We start from the raw sequence: 12,508 nt of genomic DNA, 5'->3' as shown, positions 1-12,508 counted from the left end.
GCGAACCCCGGCCCGGCTGGGAGCGCGGGGTTCGCGCCCTCCCACGCCGACGCCTGTCCACGCCCTTTCCTCCCCAGCGCCCCGCCCGCGGCGGCCGCCACCCGGCGGGTCCGCAAGGCGCCGGGGCAGGCTCCCGTCGAAGTTCTCCCAGCCTTGGGGCCGCCTCTTTCCACAACTGACCTGTGACTTGGAGTCCTGGCCTCACATGTGAGCTTCAAGGTCACCTCATCTGTGGCGCTTCCTCTGTGCTCCACAAAACAAAACAATCTGGGCGTCTCCTTTAGATTCTCCAACGCTGAACTCTTACCCCATCCCGCAGGGCCCAGGCTAGGTGCCCACAAGCATTTGAGAATCTTTATTTGGGGATGCTGTGTGCAGTGAGAAAGATGGGATGATGGGGAAATGATTTGTCCTCACCCGCCCTGAGCCAGTGATAACAGGGGTGGAGGCTAAGTGTGTGATCTGTGCTACTGTCCAAATGCTGTTGAATCCTACCCTCCCCCACCGCCCCTCTGTTCTTCGGTCACTTAAGTGGGAAAGAAGATTCAACTCTGCCTGAACTTCTTTGACCTTTTAACTACCTCCAGAAAACAGTGAGACCAATTGCCCTGCTTTTGAGGAGACACTCAGGGCTTGCCACGATCTCATGGACAAATACTGACTGATGACTGTAATAGTACATCAAAAGCCTTGCCACGTGTAGTCATTTGTTTTTACCAGGGAGCAGCCTTGCAGAGCAGGGGTCCTCAACCTCGGGGCCACGACCTGTACCTGTCGGGCAGCAGGTCAGTGATCTGTATTTAACTCCTCATCTTTCTCATTACGGCCTGAGCTCCCTCTCCTGTGAGATCAGCGGCTGCATCAGATTCTCACTGGAGTACAAACCCTGCCTGAACTGCGCATGCGAGAGATGTGGGTTACATGGCTCCTTGGGAGAATCTAATGCCTGATGGTCGGAGGTGGAACTGAGGCAGTGATGATAGCGCTGCGGAGTGGCTGCAAGTACAGGTTAACATTAGCAGTGAGGTTTGACCGCACAGAGACCATAATAAATCGATTGCTTGCAGACTCATATCAAAATCCCATCAGTGAGCAGCGCGTTGATGTACTTCAATTGTACAACTGCATCTGGTGACAGGCTTTAAGTCAGAATCTGACTCTTATTTTCGTCTGTGTGTGGCCTGCCCATTATTTTATTTACCACTTCCACCTGCATCTCTTTTTTTTTTTTTTAAATGACGAGTTGTGTGATTATTTCCTTATATAGTACAATGTAATAATAAGAGAAATAAAGTGCACAATAAATGTTACGCACTTGAATCATCCTGACCACCCCCCAACACCCCTAGTCCATGGAAAAATTCTCTTCCTCGAAACTAGTCCCTGATGTCAAAGAGGCTGGGACCGCTGTTGCAGAGCTCTTAGACCAGGACTTTCCAAAACCTTCACTTCACTCACAACACGTGTGACCCACCATAATATTTGTAAGCATATTGGAAAAAGCAAGGTGGCTTCCGTGGCCGGAGGTGACCACAATCCACTGTGGTTTATGTAAGAGGGGGTGTCACTGACTTCTTCAGGCCCTTCAGTCTGAAGAGTGGGCAGATGGGAATCAGTCATTCCCTGCCACGTTTTTCCACTTGCTGCACCAAGTTGGGGGATTCTGCAGAGGTTCAGGCAGGGCAGCATTTTAACATTGATTTGTACAAGTGTTTAGATGACTACATTCCAGTTTTCTTCCATACACGGTTGCCCAATTCAAAATTACCAAGACGAAGCTACTTTCTACAAAGACTTGCCCAAGATGAGGGGGAAGCATCCTAGCCCAAATGCAATGTCGGATTTGAAGGACTATCTCTCAAACAAATGTAACATTAGAGCTTTAAAAAACAATAGAACCATACATTAGAGGACCATAGTGGAACTTTCTGTCCAGCTCAGGACTTCCCAGAGATATAAAAATAAATTCAGGTTGATGTTAGTCAGTGGTGGAGACCTCCCCTCTTGGGTCTGCCTTCTGCTCACTCTGTGTGCTGGGAGCTCTCTTGGTGAGAAAGTGCTTCCTCATATTGGCCCTAACTCAGCCTCCTGGTAACTGCAAACTTCTCTGGTCTGGTTCTGCCCTCTGTGATAGCAGGGATAAACCCCATTCCTCTAGGCCAGTGGTCCCCAACCTTTTTGGCATCAGGGACTGGTTATGTTTATTGTTACTGATACAATTTCAAACAGGAAAATCTCTCTAAGTTTATAATTTTACAGAACAATATTTCTCAGTCAACCAAAAAATAGGCAAGGTGGTATGTGCCTAGTCCCAGAGGCTGAGGCAAGAGGATTGCTTGTGTTGAACCTGGGACTCTAATGAGAGAGATAGAGACCACAAAGAGCCAGCTCCGATGCAAACACACGAGGGTCTTTATTCAGGCTCGAGTCTGGGCTCACGCATGAAGGCCGTAGAGGCTTCATGGACCAGAGCCCTGATTCACAATGGCAAGCAGTTTTTATGCACAATTACAGAGGGAGGGGAAAGAACTTTAAACTTGATTTTACATGATTGGGTAATTTCTCCTAATGGGTACGGGAACACTTGGTATTGGTGGGTGCTGTCCGTGATTGACAGAAACCCACTTAACAGGCAGAGTGGAATGTTAGATAAGTTAGGTCCATGCAGTCCCTGCGTATGAAGTAACCTGAGCCAGCAGGCAAAGGGTTACATTAGCCCTTTAAGTTTCCATCCCAAGGTATGCTTAGGAAAGCTTGTTGGCTTAACATTTACATAACATAACATGGTCATTATGGGACAACAAAAGACAAACTTAACAAAGTTTTAAATATGAATGCTGCAAACACATACAGTGAATGTGGGGTAGAAATTCATATACTAATTCTGGGAATTTATAAAATATTACAAGCGTATTATAACAAGGCAGTTTCTTTTATAAAAGTCTTTGTTCCCTTCAGGTTTACATAGCCACTGCGTGTAAATTATCACTGGGATAAAAACTGGTGATAGAGAGCAGCTGGCACCTCTGAGTCTGCTGCCACCTTGTAGGAATGTCTGAAAGGGGCTTATCGCTTTATCATTTACATCCCATTGTAAAAGCAGAAGTTAGCCTACTAATTTGGGGCTGACAATGCTTAACCCAAGAGTTCTAAATACAAACACTACTTAAGCCATTATACAATTGGTCACGACCAGGCACCCGACATATGCCTAATTCTACGGGGTCTGAGGTAGGATTTAAAGTACTAAGATTTCATTTGAGGTAGAATTTAAAATACTAAGATTTCATAAAATACATGAGGTAGGAATACACAAAATATATAGTAAACATGAGGTGGGGATATATGAAATATAGTGAACTAAACGCTACTTTTACAGCAAATATGGTTTTTTTTTTTTAAGTTTCTTTGGGTCTCTCAATAGCATGCTCTTAACCTAAATCTATTGTTGTCCTCTCACTTGAGCCAAGGAATTCAAGGTTGGAGTTTGCTATGATCATGCTTGTGAATTGCACTCTAGCTTGTATGACACAGCGAGACCCTATCTGAAAAAAGAAAAACAGAAAGGAAGGAAGGAAAGAAGGAAGAGAATGAGCAAGCAGGAGTTTATTATGACACTTTGCAATCTATTGTGGTTTGGGAGTTTGGGAGAAATGTTGTCTCCTGGTTATTTATTTACTTATTGGTCAGGGTCTCTCTCTGTTGCCCAGGCTGTAGTGTAGTGACATGATCTTTGCTCGTTGCAGCTTTGACCTCCTGGGCTCAGGCAATCCTTCCATCTCAGCCACCCGAGTAGCTGAGACTATAGGAACCCACTACCACGCCTGTCTAATTTTTTTTTTTAATGTAGGGACAATTTGCCCAGGCTGGTCTTGAACCCCTGGGCTCAGGCAATCCTCTGAGCTGGGATTACAGGCATGAGCCACTGCACCTGGCTAACACCTCACCCTAATCCTAAATCAAGTAATTTTGGATTTATAATCTTTTACTTGTTACACTGAATTTTTAGGCAATTTAAAAATCTTGTACTATTTATTGAATATGATTGTTACTTCTGTTATGATAACTTATCGATATTCTCAAGAAAACCAGCTTCAAACAAAAACACTTTTCTTTATGTTGGTAAGTAAAATGTATGGGATGCCACTGTTTTGGACTGAGTTCTTGCATGGGGTCTCAACAGACTGTACCAAAATGTCACTTATGCTAAGTGCCACGTAATCAAAGTAAAACTTTAAGGAAACAGGAAAATCCCCAATAGATGAGTTTTCCCTAAAAATAAGAGATTCACAGCAACCAAGAGATTCACAGCCACGTCAACCTGAATCAGCATGATATGAAAGTCTTCTCTGCTTTAACCCTTAGAAGGAGAGTGATCTGAAGTTAACCCATTCCCTTTTCTTACTTCTGCTTTCTTGTTTCTTTCTGCTCAAGCTCCCTTACAAAAACCAACTGTTCTGCCACACCCAAGGAAGCTATCAAAATTGGTATGCTGCCCGATTTATGAATCACTGATAAAAGCCAATTAGATTTTTAAACTAAATTTGTTGAAATTTTGTGGGTTTTTCTTTTTTTCAATATAACATATATCAAGGAAAATAAAGTGGTGCAAACTATCCAGTGAACAGAAATACACTAGCATCAAGGTTTTGACACTGCTGACATTTACTATTTTTTAAATCCTTCCAACAATCCTATAAAGAAAGTGTTACTTCCTACTTTCAGATTGAGGAAATGTTGAAATTGGGTAACTTTCTCAGGAGCACATAAGGCAGTGATGGTGGAGCCAGATTTGATCCCAAATGCTCAGACCTGGAACTCAGTTACCCTGCTTCTCAAATTCACTGTTGACCTCTTCCTCCTCTTCACCTACAATGATGATGTTGGTGGATGCATGAATGTGTTCACTAGCCGCTGCTCTTTGACCTATCTGGTGCTGACACCATGTTTCCTCTTTTTAAATCTGGTCATCACAGACACTCTTAGGCCATGTAAATATCCTACTGGGTTAAAGGCCAGAATCAGTCTCATGAGTTTGCTATATCTCATCAGTGGCTTACAACCAGCATCCTAACACCGGGTTAAGTAGGCAGATGCAGGGTTTATTCAGCCCCCCTGTTTATTCAGCCTCTGGCACATAAGGGCTTAGTGAGTTTTTGTAGGAGGAATATGGGACTAGTAACTTAAAGATGCAGTAGAGAAAGTAGTGTTACTATTTGCTGGAGACTGCAGATCTCATCTCTTAATTAGAAAAGAATAAGTGTTCTTCAAACATGGTCAATAAATGAAGCAGTACAGAAGAAACTCGAGGATCATCCTAGCTGCGCACAGTAACTGCATTCTTTGCTATTTCTTTTCTCTAATTGTATAAGAAAACTAGACTACGTGTGAGGGGGACCCAAAAATCCTGGAATTTATTTATTAAAAATTGTGTATTTATTCTTACATTTTAAATCTCAGTTGTCTTCAACGTACTCTGTTGGTTGCAATACACCTATTGAGATGCTTTTTCTACTGCTCAAAACAGTTTTGAACTCGTCAAGTTTGATGCCTTTTAGTGCTTCTGCCATCTTTTGTTTGTTTGTTTCACCTCTTCCACATCAGCCAAATGTCTCCCTTTGAGGACTTTTTTCATCTGGGGAAACAACAACAACAAAAGTCGTTCACAGGGAGGTTGGGTGAATAGGGAGAGTGGGGCATGGGGGGTATGCTGTTTATGGTCAAAAACTGCTGAACACACAGTGGAGTGTGGGCAAGTGTGCTCGTAAATCACCCATCATGAAATGGGCAAATGCACTGAAAGAATTAAATTTTTTTTTTTTTTCCTCAAGCCAAACACAGCCTCTCACAACAACACTAGCTGGTTCCCTGATGTGGATATGTTCCTAAAACACTTACCTAGTGGGTGAAACCTGTACCAAGGGGCCCGCCCTCCAAAAAATAATTACTTTTTGGAGGAGTCCTCCTTGTGTACGAGGAGTTTTGGACTTTCTCCAAACTTGCCACATTTGTGAGACACAAAATACCATGAGGAACAGTTGCATCCTAGCCAAGACTTCCTGGTTTTACTATGGTTAGTTACAGCTCATGCCTTATGGCAACCTCAGACTCTCCATGTTAAAAGTCCTAAAAAACTACTTATCCTCCAACTGGGATGCAGATGAAATGGTGCCATAGGGTCTCCCATTCAGGTCTTCCCTGTCAAACACATCAGCTCAACTTCCAGCTTTGGAAAAGAGCAGCTTAAAAATGTACACAATTACATTTTTTTAACGAACAAAATTGTATACCCATATTGACATTCTCCTTTGAAATACGTTGCATGGAAGTTACTTTACAGTAGTCCAGCTAGGAATAGAATTCATTTTTTTCCCTTGCTCTTTCGTTTAAAGTTGATTTTCAAATAAAAGTTACTGGTTAACAAAATGGAGCCATGGCTCCCTGGCGCGCTGTCTCTTCCATTCCAACAAAAAGGACGGAATCTCTGCGGTCTCCGCAGGGCCCCGGATGCGCAGGTTCAACGGACAGGTCTCTCCCACCTGAGACCCCTCGCCTACACTGGCTCGACGGGTCCCTCGAAGGGCTCTGCGCCAGAGTCACACTCGCCGCCAGGGGGCGCGCGGCTGCAGCCAGAGGTGGGCAGGGGTGGTCGTCGCTGCCGCCGGATCCCGTCGCGAGGCTTCCTGGCCCGTGGCTGTCAATCTGGTTTCTGCTGCGTCTTCAAGGGCAGCAACGTGCACGGAGCTCGGGTGGTCCTGGTGCACTTGAGTCCTGGAGCTGGGTCAGGCCTGGGCAGGCACGGGGGGTTTGGGGGTGGGGGAGGCACCCTCTTCCCAGGGCAGCCTGCGAAGTGGTGGAAGCAGCCCCCCGCCCAGGCTTTTCTCTCCCTCCGACTTGGGGTATCTTACATACATACATATTTTTTGAGACAGGGTCTCACTCTGTCACCCAGGCTGGAGTGCAGTGGCACAATCACGGCTCACTGCAGCTGCAAATTCCCAGGCTCAAGCGGTTCTCCCGCCTCGGCCTCCCAAATTATGGGGATTGCAGGCTTGAGCTGCCAACTGGGCCTTACTTCTGATTTTAAATGGTATTCAGCGCTCCTCCCTCCGCCCAGTCGGCCTGACGACCAGCTGCTGTATGGGACTTTAAAAATGGCCGCAAAGGCATCCACCATCAAAGCGTGAAAGCAGGGCTGAGGCCGCCCGCTGCCCTTCTCCTGTGCCGCCCTGAAACTCTGCTCCTTTGCAGATCGCGGCCATTAGCAGGGGAAAGGGTGTAAAACTGATAGCATAACCTTTACCACTTTTAAGTGTACAGTTCAGTGGCAGTAGGTACATTTGTGAATGTTGTGCAACCAGTCGCCACTATCCTCCAGAACTTTTTCATCATCCCAAACGGAAACTCTGTACCCATTAAACAGTAACTCCTCATTCTCCCCTCACCCAGAGCCAGACAACCTCTACTGTAGTCTACCCTGTCTCTGGGGATTTGCCCATTCTAGGTAGAGGAATCATACAATATGTGTCCTTTGGTGACTGGCTTATGTTACATAGCCTATGTCCTCAGGGTTCACCGTGTTGTGTAGCCTGTCAAAATTTCCTTCCTTTTTGAGACTGAATAATATTCCATTGTATGGATAGACCACGTTTTGTTTATCCTTCACCTGTTGATGGGCATGTGGCGTGCTTTCACATTTTCGCTATAGCGAAAAAGGTTGCTGTGAACGTGCGTGTGCCAAATCTGTTTGAAGCTCTGCTTTTAATTATTTTGTAGATATACCTGGAAGCGGACTCATATATGAGGGGAACCCCCAAAAAACCCAGAATTTATTTATAAAAAATTGTGTACATATTCTTAAATATTGCACTTTTGGACATCTTTGAAGTCCTCTCCGTTCGATGCAATACACCTGTCAAGACGCTTTCTCCGCTGCTCTAAACGGGTTTTGAACTCGTCACATTTCGATGCCTTCTAGTGCTTCTGCCATTTTTTGTTTTCAACTTTTCCACATCAACAAAACATCTCTCTTTGAGGACTTTTTTCAAGTCACTTGGGGCAAGATCAGGTGAATAAGGCTAGTCAAAAACTGCTCAACACTCGGTGTGGTGTGGGCAGGTGTGTTGTCCTCAAACCAGTCACCTGTTTGCCACAACTTGGTGTGTTTCTTCTGCAAAGCATGATGCAACCTTCTTAAAACTTCTAGATAAAAACTTTGGTTGACTGATCTGGAGCAACAAATTCTGAGTGTACTACAAGAAGCATGCCCCACAAAAGATAATTCCAGTTTTTTGAGGGAGTCACCCCTCATGGTAATTCTGTCTATCTTTCTGAAAAACTGCTGTAGGAGATGCACCATTCTTTTTTATCATAAGTTAAAATATGCAGTTAATTGATTTGTCTACAGGACTTGAAGTTTGAAGCCAGAGGACATCTTTATTCCATCTCCTGGCTGAGTTTCCCTGAGAAGGACTTTTGTAAGGCCATTACTAGTTAGTAACAAAGCCAGTCCTGGAAGTCAGGTCTTTTGTCTTTAAAACTTAGGAAAGGAAATGTCCAGCACCTGTTTCAATTGAGGGCATTAAGATTAATGTGGCTGTTATTCATTCACCCTTTCAGCTAGTAATTATTGACTTCCTAATGGGTGAAAGTCAATGTCCTACATGCCCTGGTTTGTGGATGTGTAATGAACCCAGGTCTCTATCCTTGAGGTGAAGTCTGGTGGAGGTAGATGGACTTCTCCTGATTAGCAAATGTTCCAGCAAATGCCTTAGTGCTTTGTTAAAGGTTCCAGGGTAAATGCACATGTTGAAAGCATGTTTAACTCCATGGCCAGGTTGATCTGATTAATTCCATGAATCAACTGAAGGCCAATCTGTTTGCAGTTATTGGTTAAAAACTCACTTCACATTTATTTGCATCTATCTTTCAAAATGTTCTGACTTTCCACTAATAATACATAAATAATAATTTTAAAATAATAAGATATATATGGGCTTAGAATCTCTCAGATACTGGGGATGCCAAAAATGTATACGCATTTTAAGAGATGTTATCTATGTCTTACTTTTTGTAGTTGAATTACGGTAGCAATGTGTAGTATGATGTTTGCTCAAAGGATGGCATTAATAAAATGAATGCTAGTGCCTCCATGCAACAGGCAGGGCAGTATTACAATTTTAATACAGTTTTTCCTTTCTTAAAATGTGTATACATTTTTGTCACCCTCTGTATATTTCATAGATAACAGCTATTGCTCAACTTCATAAGACTGACAATACAGAGATGAAAAAAATGCTTAGAATATTAAAATATACTTTAGTCAAATACAAATTTTGGTAACAGGAAGCTGAGACTCATGACTTTTGACTATCTTAGCCCTAACGACAGCCTCTCAGAGAGTGAAGGGACATTTGACTCAGGTGGGTCTCATGCACTTCCCAGTGCAGTGGAGTTGGGAGTTTTGAGTTGGAGTAGAAGCCAGTGGAGAAGGTATGACTCATCCCCCACCCCCAAGCAGGTGCCTCCCAAGCTACCCCCTTTGTCTCCTGTCCTTATGTTACCCCAGATCAGTGCCCCCAGAGGATCCAAGGACTGGGGGCAAGGAACTGGAGTGATCCCCTCCCCCTCCAGCGTTTCTGAGGGTGGATGGGGCTGGATGTGTGGAGGGGTCAAGTGAGAGCTACCGAATGTCCTGCTTCAGGATGTTGGCATTGATGTCTCTGGGATTTTTAGCTCAGAGCTGTGAGTTTTATCTCCCATTTGCTTTAGATTAGTGGTTTCCAGCCCTGACAAATGATAGAATCACCTGGGGAGATTTCACAGCAGAACACTGCTCAGACTGGCTCCCCACTCTTAGAGATCCCATTTAACAGGCCTTTTTGGTTCTCAGACTCCCCAGGTAATTTTCTCTTGCAGCCAGGGTTGAGAGTCACTGCTTTGAAGGATGGCAAGGGCTGATTTAATCAATTCTCTCATGTTTCTGAGCCCAATATGTCTCATCTATAAAATCAGGTTCTCTCTTCCACATGTTTAAAAAGCATATATATACCCACCTCTTTGTAATCTCTCTGATCTCCTTTCTTCAGGAAGCTAATTTATAGCTCTATTTTTTCCCCTCCAGAAGGTCCCTGCACTTTCTTCTTTGTGGGCTGAGCTGTAATATTTGTAGCTGGCATTGGCCTTGAAGGCAAACAGAAATACAGTACTTAGTGACCGACTTTCCTTTCTGTTTAGATTCTGAGATTGATTTGCTTGATTGTTTTCATAGTGGCAATGATATCATTTGTTTTTATTTCTATTTCTGAAGATGAAGGTATTTGCTCCTAATGCTGAGCAGATGCACATCGTTAGTCACTTGAAAGGGAGCCCGAGAGAAAGAAGAGAAATATGCTGGAGGAAGGTGCCAGGGAGCCCAGAGGGACAGACAAGGTTTGGCAGACCCGAACTTCAGCGAGCTGGATGCTGACATTCTACCTGGTGAGTTAGCTGAAAGCTGTGAGGCCAACTGTTCATGTTAATTAAAGCTCACCTGCTTCAGAACCTTCTTCCTGAAAGAATAATGCAGGCTCAGCTTCCGTTTTGAACCCTTCTGTGCCAGGTTCCAGGTCTGTGGTTCTCAAACTTTGCTGCACACAAGAATCACTTGGGGAGCTTTAAACAAAAAACTCTGGATGCCTGGATCATACCTGAGACCGGGGACATCAAACTCTCTGGGGGTGGGAACCAATATTGGTGTTTTTTGATGCTTCCTAATTGAGTCCCCAGTGCTCTATCTACAGTGACCAGTGGTTCTTAAACTTGGCTGTACATTGGAATTACCTGGTCAGCTTTAAAACCCTCGATGCCTGTGTCTCACCTCGAGACTGTGATTTTATTACTCTGGAATATGGCCTGGATTTTGGAACTTTAAAAGATTTACAGATTATTCTCATATGCAAACAAGTTCGAGTACTACTGCTCTATACCAATGCTTTCCAACTTCAGTGGACACATACCTCACCCAGAGGTCTCGTTACGATGCAGATTCTGATTTGGTTCCCAGGTTACAGGTAACATGGGCATAGAGAACACACTTTGAGGCCTTGAGGCTTTGGAAATTACAGTGAAGGGTTTACCTGTTTGGGGACCTTTTCAGTTCAGGAATCACTTTTAGATTGATAATGCCTTTTCAAATAAAAGATTGGCTTATGGGTGCAATTGCCTCCGATATTTCTTTAACTTCTTTTTGTTTAATCATTTTCATAAGGAACTTTATGTTATATATTTATTTTTCTCAAGTTAAATAATTAAAGTTTTAAGCCAGGTGTGGTGACTCACACCTGTAATCCCAGAGCTTTGGGAGAAGAGAGGATTGCTTGAGCCCAGAAGTTCAACACTGGCCTGGGCAACATAGCGAGACCCAGTCTCTATAAAAAAATTAAAAAATTGGCTAGGTGTGGTGGTGTGCACCTGTAGTCCCAGCTACATGGGAGGCTGAGGTGGAAGGATAGCCTGAGCCCAGGAGGTCTAGATTGAGGTGAGCCACGAGCACACCATTGCACTCCAGCCTGGGTGGCAGTGAAACTCCGACTCAAAAAAATAAAATTTTAAGATTATTTTTAAAGTTCACAATATTCTTAAAATTTGTGGAAATGTCCCACAGTGAGAATTGGGAACCATTGTTTTAGATCAGTAGTGTGTTGCTCATTGACATTTATATCTACCAAATAAGTTGCTTCCTGCTCTTTTACATTCTTCCAGATATTTATTGCTTAAGTATAGTGGCTTTGTCAATAATTTATTATCTTTGTCAGCTCTGTGGGTTGACTAGCTGGGCTTTGGAGTCTCTCATGATGTTGCAGTCAGATAGAAACTGGGACTGCAGGTGTCTGGAGGCTTGGCTTGGCTTCATGCCCACCATGGCGTCTTCACTCACATTCTGATGCCTAGGCTGGGATGGCTGGAACAGCTGAGAGCTGGCCATGTGGCCATTCCGTGTGACAATCTTGGGCTTCCTCATAACTGATAGATCTCAAGGTGGTGGGGCTCCTTCCATGAAAGCTGGCATGCTCCAGAACAAGCCTTCTAAGTGTTAAAAGATAAACTCAGGCACATTAAAATTGTAACAGCTTATTTGAGCAAGAGATTGATTCATGAATTGGGTCACTCGACATCTCAAATGATTCAGGTATCTACAGGGTGCCATGAAGGGAAACTTTTATAAGCTGGTCTTAGAAACAAGACAAAGAAAACATTTGATTGGTTAAAGTGAAAAGTCTCTAGTTAGAGCTTCTTTGGAGGTTTCTGATTGGTAAAGTCTCTAATTAAAAGACTAGTGGTGGCTTCTGATTGGTTAAGCTTAAATTTCATTTTTCTAGGCAATGACCATGCCCATTCAGTCTGAGCTGGCATTTATTTATTTATTGTTTATTTTTATTATTATAAAGATGTGGGGTGCAATTCAGAGTTAGGTATATAAACATTGATTATGCAGGTGCCCTTGTTGATGAGGTATGCCCCTCCCTCC

This window comes from Carlito syrichta, unplaced genomic scaffold (genome assembly GCF_000164805.1).
Source record: "Carlito syrichta isolate Samal-C Ts95f unplaced genomic scaffold, Tarsius_syrichta-2.0.1 Scaffold287711, whole genome shotgun sequence".
Lineage (NCBI taxonomy): Eukaryota > Metazoa > Chordata > Mammalia > Primates > Tarsiidae > Carlito > Carlito syrichta.
This window is presented reverse-complemented; position numbering follows the sequence as displayed.